Raw genomic sequence first — 19149 nt, forward strand, 5'->3', positions numbered from 1 at the left:
ACTGAGAAAAACAGCAAATTCTCAAGAATATTTGATATCTGTGATTGATCCACTAATTGATTAATTGACCATTTTTTTCAGTTCAGTCAGTATTTGAGTGCAGTAGTGTTGAGATATTGAGATATCATTTGATTACCTTCAGTTATCCACATTAACAATTCTAAGCAAAACAAACTTAATAAAATGTGTTGTTAAATATTTATTTTTACACATGGAGAATTTTATTGCATGACATGTGTAACAGTTGGATTATTGTAACATATCAATAATGGAATAGTGTTTTAATGTTTAATATCAGGGTATAGACATTGTCCAGACTGCTTTCAATGTGTTTAAATTCAAATTGATCAACTAAACTATAACAAAGAAGAGATTGTAGGTCAAATATTTATTGTAAATTATATTTCCATCTCTACAGCTGAGTTGTTACTGAAAACAATGTCTAGCCTTGTTCTAGTTTAGTGACACACACACACTCAAAAACGCACACACACACACACACACACACACACACACACACACACACACACACACACACACACACACACACTCAAACGCACTACATGGGTCTTGGCAGGGGGGCTCCAGCACTACGTTCCAGCCTTAAACTCTCTGCTTCCTAATTTGGCCAATATGCAGGTAATATGTGGGGTCACAACATCTCAATTATCACACCTCCTGTCAGTGGCTCCCAATCCTCTGCTCACCTGCTACCTTCCCCTCCAACATGCCTCCACCCCCCACCTTCGCCCCTCCCGTCGTGACTTTTATTGCTTCATTAGTATGCTCCACATGCGGCGGTGCACACCCACACTCCGCGAGCCTTCAAACCTTAACAACTTTTGGCAGATCAGCGTGTGATGAGGTGATGATGAGGGACTCTTTCTACTAAAAGCCCACCTACCTGGCGCCGTGGCCCTTTTTTTTTTTTTTTGTCCGAGCGCACATACCAACCGGGTGATAGGGGAAGTTGGGGAAACAGCTGGGCTGGCTGGTGTGAAGGTTTTTCCGGGTTGTCACACCTGAGAAACACACAGCAGATAAGACAGCCTGCCTCTGGTTGGGTATCATTTGAAGTTTACAATACAATATCTCAATTTGAGGAACATGCTTTTACTACTTACCTGTTTTTAAGCTGTATTGAAGATGCTAAAGTTTCCAAAGGCCTCAAATGGATCAAAAATGTGTTTGATTTGAATATTTATTTCATTCAGTGTAAACGTCATAAAGCTTTATTGTGGAGATTTTTTTTTTTAAGATGATTTTTCCAACCTTACAACAAACTTATAATGTGAAATAAAATGATAAAATTTGATATTAAAGGGTCAATATAGTCTTGAAACACACACTCATTAAAAAAATGTTGCTTAAATGAAACAAAATTAACAAAGTTCTGGAAATATCGGATCAAAAAATGAGAAAACAACCAATAACCTAGCCTTGACTTCTGATGTTAGACATATTTCGGTCAGCAATCAAACAATATTAAGGTTCAAAGCTCATTCCCACACACACACACACACACACACACACACACACACACACATACATACACACACATTCAGCACAGTGCACACCTGACACGGATCACTCACCTTGGCTGGCTTTCTTGAGCACCTGCTCTCCTGCAGTGATGTCTGCTCTCTGACTGAAATACCTGTTGGGATGCATGCAAACATGTTATATTTCCTGTCACAACCATCCATCCTACAGCTAAGCAGGTACTGTATGTCCAAGGTGTGTTTTAGAATGTGTGTGTGTGTATTGGTGTTGAGGTGGAGGGAGGGTGGAGGGGGGGGTGGGGTGGGGTGGGGGTGTTCAGTGTGGAGAATAAGACCCCAGAAAATGCTCATTAGAGTTGACCTTGGCACTCGGATCGGGCGTTTGATGGATCGGGTACAGGGCCAAACAAGCCCCTGGGGAGCCATGATCTTATCTCTTATTGTACACACACACACCTACCCCACCACCGCCCCCCACCTCCCTGGCTGACCCTGCACCCCCCCCCCTCCCTCACCTCCTCCCCACTCACTCACACTCCTCTGCTCTACACGCATCATAGACAGAATAAATCTGTGTCTGACACCACAGGAAAAAGGAGAGGGGAGGAGGAGGAAGGGAGGAGGGGGGGTGGCACCTAAGGGAGTAAGCAGAAAGAAGGCAGCGCTTGAAGAGAGAGAGAGAGATGGAGGGAGGGAGGGAGCGAGGGGGAAGGGGTGTGGGGTGAGGAGCGGTGAAGGCGACAGGAGAAGAGAAAAAACACACAGAGGGCCGAGAAAAACCTATAGCTCACTGAGGTGTCATTACCTACATAAGTCAGATGTGTGTGTGTGTGTGTGTGTGTGTGTATGTGTGTGTGTTTAAATATCTGCGAGGCACGCGGAGTATTAAAGGAAAACTGAGGAAATTGGCTGAGTGGGGGAGGATGGAGGGAAGGAAGGAGGGAGGGAAGGGAAAGAGGGGTGAGGATCAGTGGATGATGAGTGTGAGATGAAAGAGGAGACTCTCAGGTGCCTCTGTAGCTCGTTCACAGTTTGTTCTGTTCCTCTTACCTGTCCTTCTTCTCCATGACACACACACACACACACACACACACACTATTGCCACCGCCACCCTCATGTCCCCCCCGCTCTCTCTCTCTGCTCCCAACCAGGGGACACACCAAACACACAAAGAGACATGAGGCAACATCCACCTCCAGGATGGCAAAGTTTTCTCCCCCACCACCCAAGCATCCTCCATATTCACAGGGGTGGCATCACAGGCTTTGTGGGCTCTTTGTGTTCTCTTTCTCTTCTGCTGCTGCGCTACGGGGAGAAAGTGACACTCTGAAGTCTTAATTGAGGTTTACCTGGTGTGTGTATTTTTTTTTCTTTCTTTCTTTCTCCTCAGTGTTGTTGTGCGTTAAAAGTGTGGTTAAACTTTATAATCAAGCCTACAGGGTTTACAGTGTGAAGCGCGGAAAGCGAGGAGCGTGTGATGACATTACAAACAGGATTGTTTACCGGCCTGCTAGCAGCAGAAGCAGCAGCAGCTAGCTCCTCCGAACAATAACAACAAAACTCTGCCACTTTCTCGCTGTCAGTCAACAGCCTCTCTAAACAAACCTCTGAGTGTTACCAGAAAAGGAATTTGAGTAGAATGCTACTATTTACTGAATCTTTGGGCATGTTTGAATGGCTCCCCTCTATTTTCTCTTCTTTGCACTTCGTCCCCCCAACCCCCCTTCTCCGCCTCACCTCGCTCCCTGTCTGTCAGTCTGTCTTTGCAGAGATCTGGGAGGGGACTGAGAGACTGATGTCTCAGCTCCTCCAGGATCCCACCAGCAACGCCTTTTGACAGTTGCAGGAGCAGCAGGATAGAGCGCAAAGATGTTGCTGTAATTGCACCTGGTTGCGTCATGAAAAAGTAATAATTTGCTGTCAAGGACGTCAAGGTGTCAGCGTTCGGCAGGAGTTGATAAGGTATTGACTGCCTCCAGAGTGCTCACTCACTCACTCTCACTCATACTCCTTTATAAAGTTGACTCCCAGAGAAAGAGGGGAGACAGCAGAGGTTGGGGAACAGGGGAGAGAAAGAGGGAAGCGAAAAGAGAAATGGGGGAGATAAAAAGATGAGCAATGAAAAAATAGGCTAAAGACAGTCAATCTGCAAGCATCTGAGCTCCGAGACATTAATTGCACTCTATTTGCCACTTCGGAAACCCTGTTCATTTATAATACATGCACATATTGCCTTAAATTATACATAAGCGATCAACAGGCTAAAGCAGCGTGGCATGCTCCCCGTAAGTTGAATAATACACAATTACCACCTGGCTCACTCTTCTATTCACTTTGATTACTGTCACACGGGTCGTGACTCGCCACTGATTGACACTCTCAGGTGGGGGAAAAAAAAGCAGAGGCTTCTTGTCGGGAGTTGGACCCTGCTGCACCAAGTTGAACCCAGATCCTAGAATGAACATAAAACTTCTAAGGAAAGGGTCAACTTCCTCTGCTGAACGGTGAACGTGCAGGTGTCTGGTGTGGCTTTGTGTGATGTTGAGTTCAGGTTGAGGCCTTCCAATCAAAGACTGGAGAATGTAACCTATGACAAGGGTACAAATATGTACTGTTTGCATTTAAGGGTGCTCTGAAAGACTAGGGTTAGGGTTAATAGAATCGATCACAGTATCATTTAAAAAGGTTCCATATAATGTTCTAAAACTATATTTGAGTTTCAGTACAAATAATAGGTTTTTCTACTAAACCTTTTTATTCATTGAACAAAAAGAGACAAAGTTCTTCTGCCAACACAAGACCTTTTGCCTCTCTGCAACTGGCCAAATTTTGTTAATTAAAGAATAACTTAACAAGAATACAGATTTGACAGAGCATTCAATGCTTTCAGTACTTGACAGATGCTATACATTTTATATATTACCTAAAAAAACAAGTGGATGATGGGGAGGAGCATGTAACGCCTTGCTCAGAGGCACGCAAGGCCCTAACCCTAACCCTAACCCCTAACCCTAACACACCAAGTCAACCTTTAAGTTAGTGCCATCAAAGACAAAATGATGCAATGCTTCAGGTCACTTCATGTCCTCTGCTTAAAGTTACAATTGAAGCCGTTGGTGGCCATCTGCTCCTACATGTAAGGAAATGACTGTGTTTGTACCCCAAGGAACGTCATAAAGACATGAACAAAACAAACTCCCCAATCATTTTCAAGCCAGTATCAGCCTGATTCAGCAGATCAACAAAAGAATTGCACCTGGCACTGAACAGTTTTGCTTAGTTTTACTCTGCTGTTGTCAGTCTGTGGTCTTAAGTGTCTTAAGTAAAGGTTATGGAGTAAAAAGGAGAGGCAGAAAATAAGAAGAAACCTCACTACTATGGTAAAATCACATATTTAGTAAACTGAAAAACCTTCCTGACTGCTCTTTCCCCCATGTGCAGAATTTGCATCTTGAAACAAACTTCACACCACGAGTCAAATCATCAGTTGTCACTAATATGCCTAGACTTGTGTTTCTGCTTGAATCTGTAAAGTAAACCCATTTTCTTAGTAGTGTCACAGTGATGCACTTACAGATAGATACTGGCATGCCTGCTACTACAAGCATGCAACCTGCAGCCTTCATTCACAGGACAATCACTCTCTAACCAGCATTCTCCCCTGCTTCTCTCTGATCTTTGACCTGCCACTCCATCTTTGATCAGGGGGAAGGCCCTGTGAAGCTGGGTGAAGCCTCAGGCTTGAGCATTAATATCCAACTTCCCCCCTCCTGTGTCTTTCCTCTTGATGTCGTTCAGCCATTTCATCGTCATAGGAGATAAAAACGCAACGATGGCATCTCTGACAGTTATAACATGCAACACGGCATCCACATGTGTGAGAAGAGAAAACACCTGCTTCAATCTTTGCCTCTCGCTTCTTGAATGTGCTGCCCTGGCTTAGCGTAAGGGGAATGCCCTCTGTTTCAAAGCAGGGGTGACGTAAGCTAAAAGCTCTTTCTTAGCGTAAAGTGAAAGCCACCAATACAGCAATGCAGTGGTTATCTGTCCTCATTGTTGCTTAATGAACCGTCAATAGAGCAGCTTGGACCAGCTTATAGACTTCTCATTGTTGGGCAGGGGCTCCCAGGGTTGATAGATTCAACGTTGAGGGTCAGGATTTGTGGAGCTAGAGGCGCAATCCTACGGATATTTCCCAGAGATCTAAAAGCCAGTTAATCAGCTCTCTCCCTTCATGATCTCCCTGGCTGTTCATCTTCCCATGGATGAGTTCTATCAATCTTTTTACTACCAGCCTCTGTGCGCTCTCTGTGCCTTTCTTCTGCCATGTTTGTGTTTGGGATTTGCCCAAGTGGCCCCCAGATCAGTTGACCTGACCCCAGCTTGGCGGAGAATGGTTCGGGTCTTAGCCGCAGCCTCTCTTACATTTTAATCACAGCTCTCCTGGCTTTCAGTCGCTGCCACACACAGAAACACACACTGAACTTTTTTTTTTTCTTCACTTGGTTAAAATGATCAGCACAGTAGATTTTATGATGAGTCTCTTTAACCTGTACTTTTCAACTGCGGTGAAGATAAACTCGTCTCTTGCGGCGCATCCTGTAATTAGGCCCGCTGTCTTTATTTCTCTTGGATCACCTTGCATTAAAAATTTCCCCCCGGATATCGAGTCCACCCCCCCCCCCCCCTCCCCTCCTCTCTCCCCCCTCCTCCCTCCCTCTCTCCAATTGCATCCCCCCTTCTCGAGCAGTTTGTCAGCTGAAGTGATTGCCTCCCTCTCTCGCCCCCTCAGTGGCATTTAGCTATTCTCATTTGCATGTACATGCCCTCGCTGTGCGGCCCGTGGGCTGGCGAGATTGATCAACAATGCCACGCCGTGTTTTATTACATGTCAGTGGAAGGGCTGGTTACCACACGCCATGGGCACACATGCGTGCAAGCAAACGTCAGGCGTGTATACCGGAGGGTAAACATGTGTCGGTTGTGACACGCTCACAAACAAAAAAACACACACGGAGCTCATACGTCATCTCCAGATTCTGACACTTTACCATCACATATGCATACCAGCACACTTGAGACTCAGTTAAAAGGTATTGAAAACACACATATCATCTTGGACTGTGCACCCCGCGGGATTCCATGTGACTGAACATGTACATTCTTGCTCGGCGAAGCCTGCGTTTATGGCTGTGTTTAAGCGTCGCCTAAGCCTTCATCTCCTCATATTACATACTGAGCTGACAGATATTAATATGCAAAATAGGAGGATGCTGAACAAAATGCTGATAATTAAGCGAAGATGTTCTGGGTAGAATCGCGCTTAAGAGCGTGCATGTGGGACTCAGCACATGGTAAGCCATATGCCTCTGCGCAGTCAGCGCTATCCTTTGGGGTAGGTGGGGGTGGGGAGGGGGATGATGGGGCCTGTTTCCACAGGCACTGTGCAAATGGAGCCTGGGAGACTTGAACTGTATCCTTATCACACTTTTATAGAGTCGTCAGAGGAGAAAGATGCTGCTCTCACTCTGGTTATGTCGAGGAACAACATGTTGCTTTGTGTGACACCAACGCAGAGGTCAAAGGTCACCACAGATTTCCTCACTCTCCCATCACTGGTGTGACTTCATGAAAATCAGATGCTGTGTTACACCTCACGAAGGCGTATCTCCCCTCTCTATCAGGTTGGCTTCTTTACCCACCAGCTCCTCCTTCTGTCCCCTCCCTCCTTCCTTCCTTCCCTCCTCCCGGTTGATCTCTCCCTGCGTCCCCAGAGGGAGTGAGAGAAGTGGGGAGGATTTTCGTGCTGCCAGGGGCGACAGGCTCTCTGTGCCATCCACTTACACAAACGGCAGGATCAGCGCTCCACACAAGAATAATTAGAAGATAATGGGTAGTAATGCGGCCCGATCTGTCCCGATTATCTCCTGGCACCGACCAGCACAGCGCCATCTGGTGCCAGATCTCGGGGCAGCGTCTGCTCTGCCACATGAAAAGAAGGTGGGCTTAGGCTTAATCTCACACCCCATTCTGTTATTGACTGTCTGTATGGTGCTGTATTCAAAAGTGAGTGTGTGAGTGTGTGTGCGTGCATGTGTGTCAGTCTCTGTCTGCCCCTCTGAGATGTTAGATATATATCACAGAGAAAAAGTGAGATTGCATTTATATTACATGTATAGGTGACAGCCGGTGTTGCAGAATGTCTTGGTGATCGACAGTAAAGCGGAGTGTTGTTGAGAGCCCAGTGTGAGTTTCTGCAGAGCAGTTACATGGACAAGTGTCTGTCATGCTGGGCTCTCTCTCAGCTTAACTCCCACCCTGCGTCTTCTTAAACAGCCTCTCTCTCTCACAGATCTGGGCCAATTCAATATGACAGTCCATTGTAAGGCCAGTGTGGCTTGAGGTTTAGTGCGTTAAGGGTTCTTTGTGCTTTGTGTTTACAGACGCTTTACGTTCCCCGGCAGGATTCAAAAAGCCCTTGCTTCACCCCACACCTTTGCACAATCCGAACGGCCTAATTCTCGTAATGCCCCGGCTATTATCTGTTAGATTGAACAGAGGCTGGCTGTTTTATCAAATTATCTCATCGTGTATTTCACAGACAGCGCAGTGTCGTTAGTGAGAAGTTTTGGTTTTGCAATAGCAGTCATGGATTGACTTGTGCTTGAAGGGAGAGAGAGAAGAAATTACAAATAGTTCTGCATCAGTATTTACCTGTAAAGTGGGCAGTTAGACCTCAACTGACCTATGCTGGAACACATTCATTGTTTGATAAAAAGTCATTCATCAAACAAAAATGACAAACCTTTACCAGCCCAGACACTGAAATGTAAGGAGGTTTTTCTCAATTTTATATGAGTGTAAATTAAATACTCTTGGGTTTTGGAGCATTGTCAAACAAATAAGCAATTTGAAGGTGTCTGGAAATTGTAACGCCTGATTTTTATGACTTAACTATTATTCCGTTAAATGTAGAGATACTGTTAGTTGCAGCTTCTGTAGCAAGTTGTCTCTTCAAATCCTCATCCAGAGTAAATGCAATCTGACTAAAGGCTCAAAAGGCTTAGAATATAAGTCATGGAGCATGTGACTCAAATGCTTATTTGTATTACTTTGAACATTTGAACTCTTTTTTTATAGTCTATTTAATATAGTTAAATAATCAAATAAATAATTAACTTATTTATGAGTATGCAATTTATTCATGAATATAAACAACTTAGATAACACATGAAATATACATACATGCATGTTATGCACTTTCTATAATTTAATAATATGGAAATGTATTCTTTACCTACGTGAACAGGGTATATTCAAAATAATTAAAGGGCAACTTACTAAATTTACAGAGTTTTTAATCACATTTTAATGTCTTCTTCAGCAAATGTATATAAATTGAAATAATTCATACACAGTTTTTAAAAAGATATATTCTATTATATTTGGTATACAGTATATTACTCATTCAGTTATATAAAATACGCTGTAATAAAGGTTCATATGCATCTCTTGTATATTGCTATTGTATTTGCAATAATAATAATATACTCTATCATTTAATTCATTTTAGATTGTAATTAACTAGTTTTACTAGATATGGAATATTAATAATTATTATTACATTATTGTAATATTGACCAAATGACCTCACCACAAGGTTCATTTAGTAGCTCTTATTGGATCTTTGTCACATGACCTTCATCAGCATATTATGTATGTTCAGTTAGCATTTAACTGTACATATTCAATTTTGTAATTATTCTCAACATATTAAGGAATATAGAATATTATTAAATTATTGATATTATCAAAAGGTGTAATATTATTGGAATGTTAGAGTCAGTATCATTAATGAGCACACTGCTGCCCCCAAAACTGACAGAAATTTGAAACAATATGAAGAGTTTGGCCATAAGCAGATACTTTTTTTATAACATGACACCTTTCCAAATTGCCCTAATGGAGCACAATCTCTGGCAGTGCTTATGAAGCCGGTCTGGACTGTTCAGAGTTCACCACCTTGACTCCAGCATCATTTAATACCAGCTCACACTGCATCTCCCTCCATCCTTCCACTTCTTGTCTTTACACTCCCACTGTCCCTCTAATTTGCTCTCTGCTACACAACCATTGCTGTTTATTGAGATGCTAACTCTCTTTATGAGCACCTAATCCCGGGGCAGGGGGGATAATTTATGAAGCATTTACATGAAGAAGCCCAGCTAATTGGAAGCATGTGTCTGGGTAAGCCTCGCCAATACAGACACACTGCAGATGAGCAGGCCAGGATTCTCACCGCCTCTAATGTAACATCATAATCATCATTTCATCGCAAAAAAGGAAAAAAAAACGAATTCTCCAAATCTCTTCTTTTTTTTTTGACTCTCCAAGCCAGCCAGTTTCGTGATAGTGCAAGCTGTAGTGGTGCCATATGTCAAAAAGAGGCCAAGCTATCAGCGCAGAGAGTGTGAAAAGCTGTCTTTTGTTTGCCTGGACATGTACAGAGGCAGCATTCTTCTCAGGCTAACCGCCCCATCAGTAGAGAAATGAGCCATCGGAGAAACACTCAGCGCTGCCTCTCAAGGCTTGACCCCCGATCTGCCGTGTCCAGGGGGAGGTCAAAGGTCAGGTAGGCAGGTCTTTGCCAGCCAGCCAAGAGGGCATTGGCCATTTTGATGTCAGATGATACCTCCATTCTCCACTTACTTGCACCCCCAGCATCCGTGGCCCTATTCTCTCCGAAACCGAGCCTCTCTCAACCCCCCCTTATACATCCTCATTTACATTAGGTCGTTTGTTATGACTTTATGATTATATATGGGGCTTTGTCTGGCTGTGCATGTACCTTCACCACTCCCAGCTGGTCCCCATTAATAACAGGGCCCCGGTGTAGACAGAGCAGGAGAGACGGAGGAGCTTGTTAGCGTCATAGCCGAGCGCAGGGGCTCAGCATGTGAGAGCGGAAAGGGCCGACAGGACAGGAGGGAGATGTACAGTACACGCGCACACACACACACACACACACACACACACACACACACACACACACTCACACCTGAAGTATCCTCTTACTCTCCAACCACAAATTTGAAGTACATGACATGATGTCCGGCATTTGTCCTAGCAATTGCACAAAGCCATCATGGCTGTATTTGTTAGGAGCTACATGTGTAAATGTGTCAGTCTGCCTGTGTGTATATGTGTGTGTGTGTGTGTGTGTGTTTGTGGGCCATTGGGCATGTGTTGGGGTGAAAGCATAATGAGGCCGACTGGACGGAGCGGGCCGCCATGCAGACGGGCTCCATTGTGGGTCCCAAACGGCAGCAGAAGCCCCTAAAATCTGCGTCCCTGATCCAAGCTCCAGGAGTCGGTGGGGAATAAAGGCGTGGAAATAGGATTTATTTAGCACGCCTCATCAAAAGGGAATTAGCAGGGTTTGGGGAGGGAAGACGGGGCTCTGTTTAGAGCTAGGATGAATGGCAGGATCATCTCTGTAATCCCACCCCCCCCCACACCCTCTCCTCTCTTCTCCTCTCCTCTCCTCCTGCACCCAAGAAAAAAAGAAGAGAATCACCCACATTAGCTCTAAAGGTGCCTTCTGTAGCTTCACCCCGAACCTCAAAAACCTCAAACCTCAAAACCAGAGCCTCCCCTAAAAGGAAAAATCAGTTTGTAAGATCCTGGCAGGTGAGGTTAAAGCACGGCACCTGGTTTCCTTTCTTCCTTTTTTCTTCCCACCCATCTGTATCTTTTTAATTCTTCCTCTCCCTTCAAAACATGGCCGCGGAGCTGTCAGACTCAATGATAGCGAGGCTGACGGCAGAGAGCTGGCGCGCCAACATGCAACAAACAACGAGCGAGCGTGTAAACTAAAGCAAACAAAGCCCTTCTCCGCTCCTCCAAAGGCAGGATCCCTCCCACCTGCCACCCTGCGCTGCTGATGAAACATACAGTAACAGAGAACAGCCATTAAATGGGTGAGCGGTAAAAAAAAAAAGAAAAAACCCGGAGTTGTACAATGTGAGGGGGGCTTGTTGTGGCACATCCTGCTCTCAGTCACACACACACACACGGAGCTTATTCATTATCATCCTCGCTTGTGTTTGTGTGTGTTTTTTTTTGTCGACTCCTCGGTCTCAGACATGGCGGCTAGGTGCATTCTAGGGGGGGTGGGGGGGTGGAGGGGTGTTTGTTACCTGAGGAAAAGGTGACAGCCTAAAGGGTGCTTGACTGGCAAATCTCTGTCATTGAGGAAATGAAGTCAAGCTGCAGACAAATCCTAGTATTTACAGTATACGATCAGATTTGGAGTCTTGATATTTAACAAGGAGCTCAATTTTGAGGTGTTCAGGCTGAAATATGCTGCAACAAAACCAGCATCTGAAGTCTATTCCTGGTTTTCTCTTCTTAAATAACTGCAGAGCCACCAACACTTAAATGAGGCTAAAGTCCACACATTTAGACCAATGAAGTTTTAATTGTGGTAAAATATGCAACAGTATTAATCTCCTTTTTTTTCTCCCCTCCCATGGGCTCATCTTGCTCCCTCTCCTCTATGCTTCTCCCCCCTTTTCCTCCTCCTCCTCCTCTTCTTCGTTTCAGGAGCAGAGCTGATATAATAGGCTTGGGCCAGAATAAGCAATGTTACCTTGCCCATATATATCTCAGCGCCTGGGTAATTCCAGCTCAGTTTATGTGTCCTCGAGGCTGCGTCGGGGCCCCGGCAGACCCATAGCTCCTTTATGTAACACCCAGGAGAATCTGCCCCCCTGCACACAGGTACAGGCCTGAGAGAAACAAACACCATCAGTAACCTGTCTGTTGTACACGAGGCTGCTGTGCCCACCTTCACCCCATCTCCTCCTCCTCCTCCTCCTCTTCCAGTCCATCTCCTTTCTTTTCTCCCTCGCTCTCCCCTCTCTCTCCCCTCTCTCTTCTCTCTCTTTTCTCTCTCTCTCTCTGCACCCCGCAACCTAATCATCGTCGTCCCCCATTCCCATGATTTATCGCTCCACGCGCTGCTGAAAACCAATAGATCAGGCTTGCGGCGGGGGGCCCGGGAGGCACAAGAGGTATTGGGGATGGGGATGGTGGTGGCAGGGGGCCCGGCTGTGAGGGGAGGGGACCTGGAGAAAAACCCACCTATGATGAAGTGCTCTGTGACGCAGAGGAAAAGCAACAGCAACATCACAGCTCGCAGTCGGCGCCCTGCCGTCCCTCTGAGCACATTCCTCTTTTTCTTTTTTTTTATCCTTTACTCCAGCCCTCTCTCCAGTGTCCTCCTCTGTGTTTCTGGTATTCTCGTCTTTTTTTCTTCATGAATTACCCCCCCCCCCCCCCCTTATTAAAGCTGTTGCTCCACAAGGACTGAATTTCAAAATTAACACAGAGATAATTTACACAATTAGCTTGGATCAGTAGCCTGTGCTCAGTGGTGAGTGAAATGGAACAGGGCCGTAGCCAGGATTTACAAACACCCCAATCCACACCAGTTACCCCCCCAACCCCCTACATTTTTTTATTATGTGGAACTTTAATATTTTATTTACTTACTTTGTAAAATATTCTTCTTGTTGTTACAGATCAGCCTACTCACTGCCAGAAATAACACTACAACACATTAAGGTATCAAAAGTTGGCTCGTTTATTCACTTACTTACTTACTGATTTAAATCAGGATATTTATTTCTAACTTAAGACTATATTTTCTTTGGTTTGATATATTCTGTTAAATTAAATAAAGGGTAAAAACATTGTTTATTCTCTAAAGTAAGGCATTGTGTATTCACTAATGTTCATACGCATCACTTGCCCTTTATCAGTTCATTTTATTTTGTCCTCAAGTAGTCAGTTTCAAGTATATAAAGATTAAACATGCTGATAACAGCCTGCAACATACTCTCCCATTTGTAAGCTTTTTATTGCAAGCTGTAAAGTCCCACCAGCTTACCAAAACCCGTCAAATCCACACCCAAAAATATACCACATACATGACCTCAGTGTCCTCAACAGCAGCTACGGCGCTGATGAGTGCAGTGATTTGGACTAATTTGTGGTTTTCAGCTGTTAGACGTAGAACCGCACTGGTCGATGTGTGAAACCACTGACCCTGACACAAGCTCACCATAAAAAGATGCCTATCGAATCTGCTCATGTGTTCATCCTCTCCTAATCCTTTTATCCACTTGTTGTAGCCAGGCATGACATTTTATATCATGTGGTGACAGAATCGTATTCTTTCATGTTTATAGTTGATCATTGAAAGTTGTATTTTATAGCATTCTGTTAACAAATAGATGGTCAGTAAACCAATTAACAATACATTACAATTATGTGGATTGTGGAAGTGAAAATTTGATGGTTATAGATAAAAAATCAACTAAATCTGATTTCCAAATGGCAATAATTTCTGTTTGCATGCACGAAAATCCAGAAAGTGCAATGAATTGCCATCCATTGATATTAAGGCCTCAACTGTTGCCTGAAACTGTTGAAATCCTTGTCTTAAAGAGTGTCCTTATCCTTCTCCAGTTTGTATGAAAATGTTTAAATTGGCCTGTTCAGAAAACAGTGAAAACTGTCAATTAAGTTCAGATAGTCCAAGAAAAGGTAGCTGGATAGTTTAATTTTCTGCAATCAAGAGACCAAAACCCAAATATATACACATTCACTCACCACTACAATCTTATTATTTTTTCAGATTTTGTTGATACTGTCAGAGAGGTAATTCTGTTTCATGTTTATTGTTGAAATCGTAGAAGGTGGTAGTGTGCTATGCTGCAGGTGTCCCTAATATTTTGTCCACCCCATTTACATACACAAAGGGGGCAAAATTTTATAAATAAAAAAAATAGCTATATATATATATTCTGGGTATGTTATTCAAAAAAAAGGACAAAAAAGAGATCAATTGGTGAAAGAAACACTCAAGACAACAGACATGGTTTGAACCATTAATCAATCAACTGACTAATTGAGTAGTGCTTATGTTACTTGAAAGCACAAGGAATAATGAATGTTGTACAGTGAGTATAATGTGCATCTTTACACCAAAGCTTTCAATACAACAGAATAACGCTTGGCCTTGGAAAAACGCTGATGGTCGTGCAGGTTGACCTACTGCCACCTGGCCTCTGCGTGTCACAACGGACACATGGTGGAAGTCCTCAGAGAGTACACTTCATTACAAACATAGATTGGATTATGTCTTCCAAAACAGACTGACCGTGTCCAATCACTCTAGTGCGCCTTTGAATGAAGAATATTCACCTTATGTCTGGACCGGTGGGTTGGGAAAGGTTGACGCACACACACATACTCAGACACGGGCCCTCCTGGGGACTGGTACACTGGGCTGACGGTGGAACTGAGGGGAGGCGGGGGCGAAAATGAAAAGAGAAATGTCTTTTAAATGACATCCCCATTGTGAGCCGGAGCAGGACGATGGTACTTTGCAAAACTGCTAACAATGAGCACGGGAGAAATCCTTTATCCTACAGGGGCCCGGCAGCATGCTCGCCATTACCATAGTCATTTAAATACAGTAATCTCATTTTCTGCCTCAGCCGAGGGGGCACGCTAAATTTCCCAGTGTGAAGGGAGGAGGGAGGGGTGTGCACGGCGTCCATGGCATGCAGGATTAGTGACTTTTCCCAATCTGTGTGTGTGTGTGTGTGTGTGTGTGTGTCTGAGTTTGTGGGGTCGTGGTAGTGACACACTGTAAAAAGCACTCCATCTTACCAGGTCATTTTTATGTACTGTTCCAACCTAGTTTATTACAACTTGGGTCATGTTTTTGTAGTTATGGTCATAATTTACTTAACTTACTGAGATAATAGTTCATCTTGGAGTGCAGAGACATGACTAAAAACAAGTCAGATGGATTAGGAAACATTAGGAAATGATCAAACAGCCAGGTTAGACAAACTTGTATGGAAGATAAAATAGGCCAACTTTAAAATTATTACCCAAACTCTTCATTGTAAATGACATTGCAGGTGCTCTCAAAGTGGTTTCAAAAACTGGCTGAAATGTTGGCTTTTTTTTTTTTTAATAACCTCTGTTGGACTTTGCTGTAGCAATGTCACAGTGTTTCCGGATTTCAGCTATTTCGGCGAGTACAGTCTTAAAACCGATGGTGGACGAGCCAATAAAAGCAAGGCCCAAGTTGTAATAAATCAGAATTACCTTTTTTAAAAAGCTTCAAAATATAAGTTACCAATGCAGTCAATTAACTCATTTTTAATGTGTTTTCAGTATAATTCAACTTTATTTGATTTTTTTAGCTACCATTAACAATTATTGTCATTAGTAATTGGTCTCATTTTTTGATGAGTCATCATTTTCATCTATAAAATAATACATTACATTACTTGTTTTTTCTGACCAACAGTCCAAAATGGTAAAATAGGAGAAAGCAATACATTTTCACATTTGAGTTTGAGCCAAATAATAATAAATGATTTAATGACGCTTATCAAAACCATGGTAAATGACTGGCTAATTAAAATCAATAGTACCTTTTCTCTACTTTGGTGTATCACTCTTCCTTGTTCTGCCTTGTTTCTTGGAACATGCTGACCTTCACTGACAGAATTCATGGACTCACTTTAAGAAAACACAACTTTCTGGACTTTAGATTTGATCAGGGGTGGACATTTTTTACAGCGCAGGTGTCTTTGCATGTGCAAGAGTGTGCATTTCATGAGGGGTGGTGGTGTATGTGTGTGTGTGTGTGCGTGCGTGTGTGTGTGTGTGTGGGCGTTGGTCGGGGTTGCTGCGGCAGCTTTGGGGATATCATATCAGATCACACAACAAAAGAGGAGCGAGGGAGAAAAAGCTGTTTCCACACAAGCTGTTTTCATTCTTCTCCGCTTCCGGTCCAGTGGAACAGTTGATGAAGTTTAAATGAAGCAGAATTAGGAGATCAAGCAGACACAGGAGCTGGTGTTGATGGTATCTGCCAGGCCCCCTCCTTGCACCTGGGGAATCGAACCGGGGACAGCTGACCTGGATGAAATCGAGAGAAAAGGAACCGTGGAGGAGGAGGAGGAGGAGAGAAAAAAGAAGAGTGAGAGGGAGGAGGAGGAGGAGGAAGGAGGGGGGGAGCTGAGAGAGATAAGGGGATGAAGTATCTCCTAAATGTGATAATCTCCAATCACCTCTAACATCAATTCTGTCAAGGCCCGGGTTAATGAGCTCACAGCCGATCAAGCGTTATGCACCACCACCCCCATCGCCCCCCCCCCCTCGATTCTCCCTTTCTCTCCCTCGCAGTCGCTCTCATCATCATTGTTGTTCTTTTGATTTAATCCCTCTTACTTCAGCTGATTTGAGCAAGAGGGGAAAGAGAAGGGATGGAGGGAAGGGAAAAGCCTATTACCCAAGCTCCTCTGCTCTCAACTATCTAAATGCTAACGATGTGAGGGGGCGAGATAGAGAGAGGGAGAAAGAGAGAGTGGGAGAGGAGAGGAGGGGAGGGGAAGGAAAAAATGATGATGGGGAGGAAGACACCGAGGGGAAATGGAAAAGAGAGCGTGAGTGTGTTGGCAGGAGAGGACGAGATGCAGCAGAGGGGGGCTAATCTGCTGTTGCTCGGGGTCTCCGGGAGCAGTTTGGTTATTTTGAAAGCAGGTTAGCTGAGGAGAAAGCCCAGCGTCCCATGTGCTGACCCTTTGTCCCCAGGGTCAAAGCACCTGATCTTGGCACTTTACTTCCACTTGAGCTGTTCTGACACAGCGGCGGGCAGCGTCGCTCATTTTTTTCCACTCACATTCACTTTTTTTATTGATTAAAACACGAGGAGAGCGCCTCCGCCTGCTGCACAGAATTCCATGTTATAGATTTGATTCACTTTGGCTGGTTTAGTTGGTCGGAAAAGACTGGGGTAAAAGCTGTGGGTCACCTTGAACTGAGAGTAATGTCTGTTTCGATCTGGTGGCTCACCGAGGGACTGGAGGCTTTTTTTTTTCACATTGTTTCGTTAGGAGTTTTCACTCCTCGCTCTGCCTCCTGAACAATTGTTTTCTTAGTTAGGCTTCTTGATACAGTACCCAGAGGGCCCTAAAAACAACTGAGTAAATATTTGGCAATTGCTTGAGCTGAAATGATGATTATGAGCCGAGGTTTGGCACGACCACGGGATGCAGTGTCTGCGCCACCGCAGCTCAAACCTACTGAGCTTTAATTGGACTACAAATTCTCCAAAGAGAGCGAACGCAATCCCGCCCGTTTCCCTTGTTTAATTTCGCTTTTGTGAACTTTGCAATTACACGGCGGTAGGTAGCGAGGCACCTGTGTGTCTTGAATTAATTGCCTTGCAAGTTCACACGGAAGCTCGGCTACTTTACATGGCGATACGAGGGGGGAGGAACACGGCGAAATGTGCCACTCTTTCAACTGTAACAATCATTTTGATTTGTTTTCACTGCCAGGCACTCGGCATTTCAATTCATCTCGAATACACAAGAACAATGGGAGGAATTTGCTCGAAACACACACACACACACACACACACACACACACACACATTGGGCTTGTTCACGTCTGCCTTGAGAAGCACAGTCACTTATTCCGTGCATAACAACTCTACCCCTAAGATTCTCCTCTTTCAAGAATCCCATTTGATTTCATATTGGCCAATGAAACAGTGGAGGGTGAGAGGCAAGTGAACAATCAATCTTTGTAATGTGATCCACGGATTGAGCGCAGTGAGTAAATGTTTGCACAGGCAGCCATCCAAGCCAGCAGTCAAACGAATTCTGGAGAAAAGGAATCTATCCAGGGCAGGCCTCTCTCTTTATCTCTCTCCTGCCCGACAGCAGCAGGGTATCAAGCACATTATATTCCAGCGCTCTGTGCATTTTTCATATAGGCTCGCCTTTTATGTTTTATGTACGCCAGCTCAGGGGAGAACAGCTGTGTGGGCGCCGCATCCTCTGTAAGTTTAGAGGGAGAGAGAGAACTCATTTCAGTGGGAGAAGTGGAGCAGAATGCCAAACGCAGCGAGCGAGGTACCTGCGAACAAACAGGAGCTGCAGACCAAGGCCTGCCTCAGCTATTACATTACCATAATACACGGAAACAACACCTCGCATGCTGTTACTGCAGTAATTTGAAAACAGATTGACAGGATTTACAAGTTCTCAGCTTATCTTCGCCGTGACCTCTATGACCTCCATCTTCACTGTGAACTTTTGGAGTAAAATCATACGTTGGAGGCTTATTCACAGTTCCTACAGACGTTTCCAGGATAATCTGGTATTATATATAATAATGCAAATAGATTTTTTTTTTCTTACATGTTGCATTTCATTCTGTGGAGCCGGGCCCAGAACAAAACCGAAAAGAAAAAAAATATATAGTGTGATTTTATAATTGACCCTACTTGCTCCTTGATGCGAAGTTGATAAATCCCTCAGACTGGGACTGTCAATCTCAATATAATACACTGCTTATATGGAAGATCTCATTGGATGGAAACTGTAAGCAGAACGACATCTATTTGAGAGATTAGCCTACCTTTGAAATTACTTTATGGTTTTGTTTTTTATAATAAAATGTAATTCCAAATTTTAAAAAAAGATATTAAAAGTAACCACTAACATGATCTTTACTTCAGTTTTAGGGTTAAATATTAAAATGT

Source organism: Scomber japonicus, chromosome 19 (assembly GCF_027409825.1).
Source record: "Scomber japonicus isolate fScoJap1 chromosome 19, fScoJap1.pri, whole genome shotgun sequence".
NCBI lineage: Eukaryota > Metazoa > Chordata > Actinopteri > Scombriformes > Scombridae > Scomber > Scomber japonicus.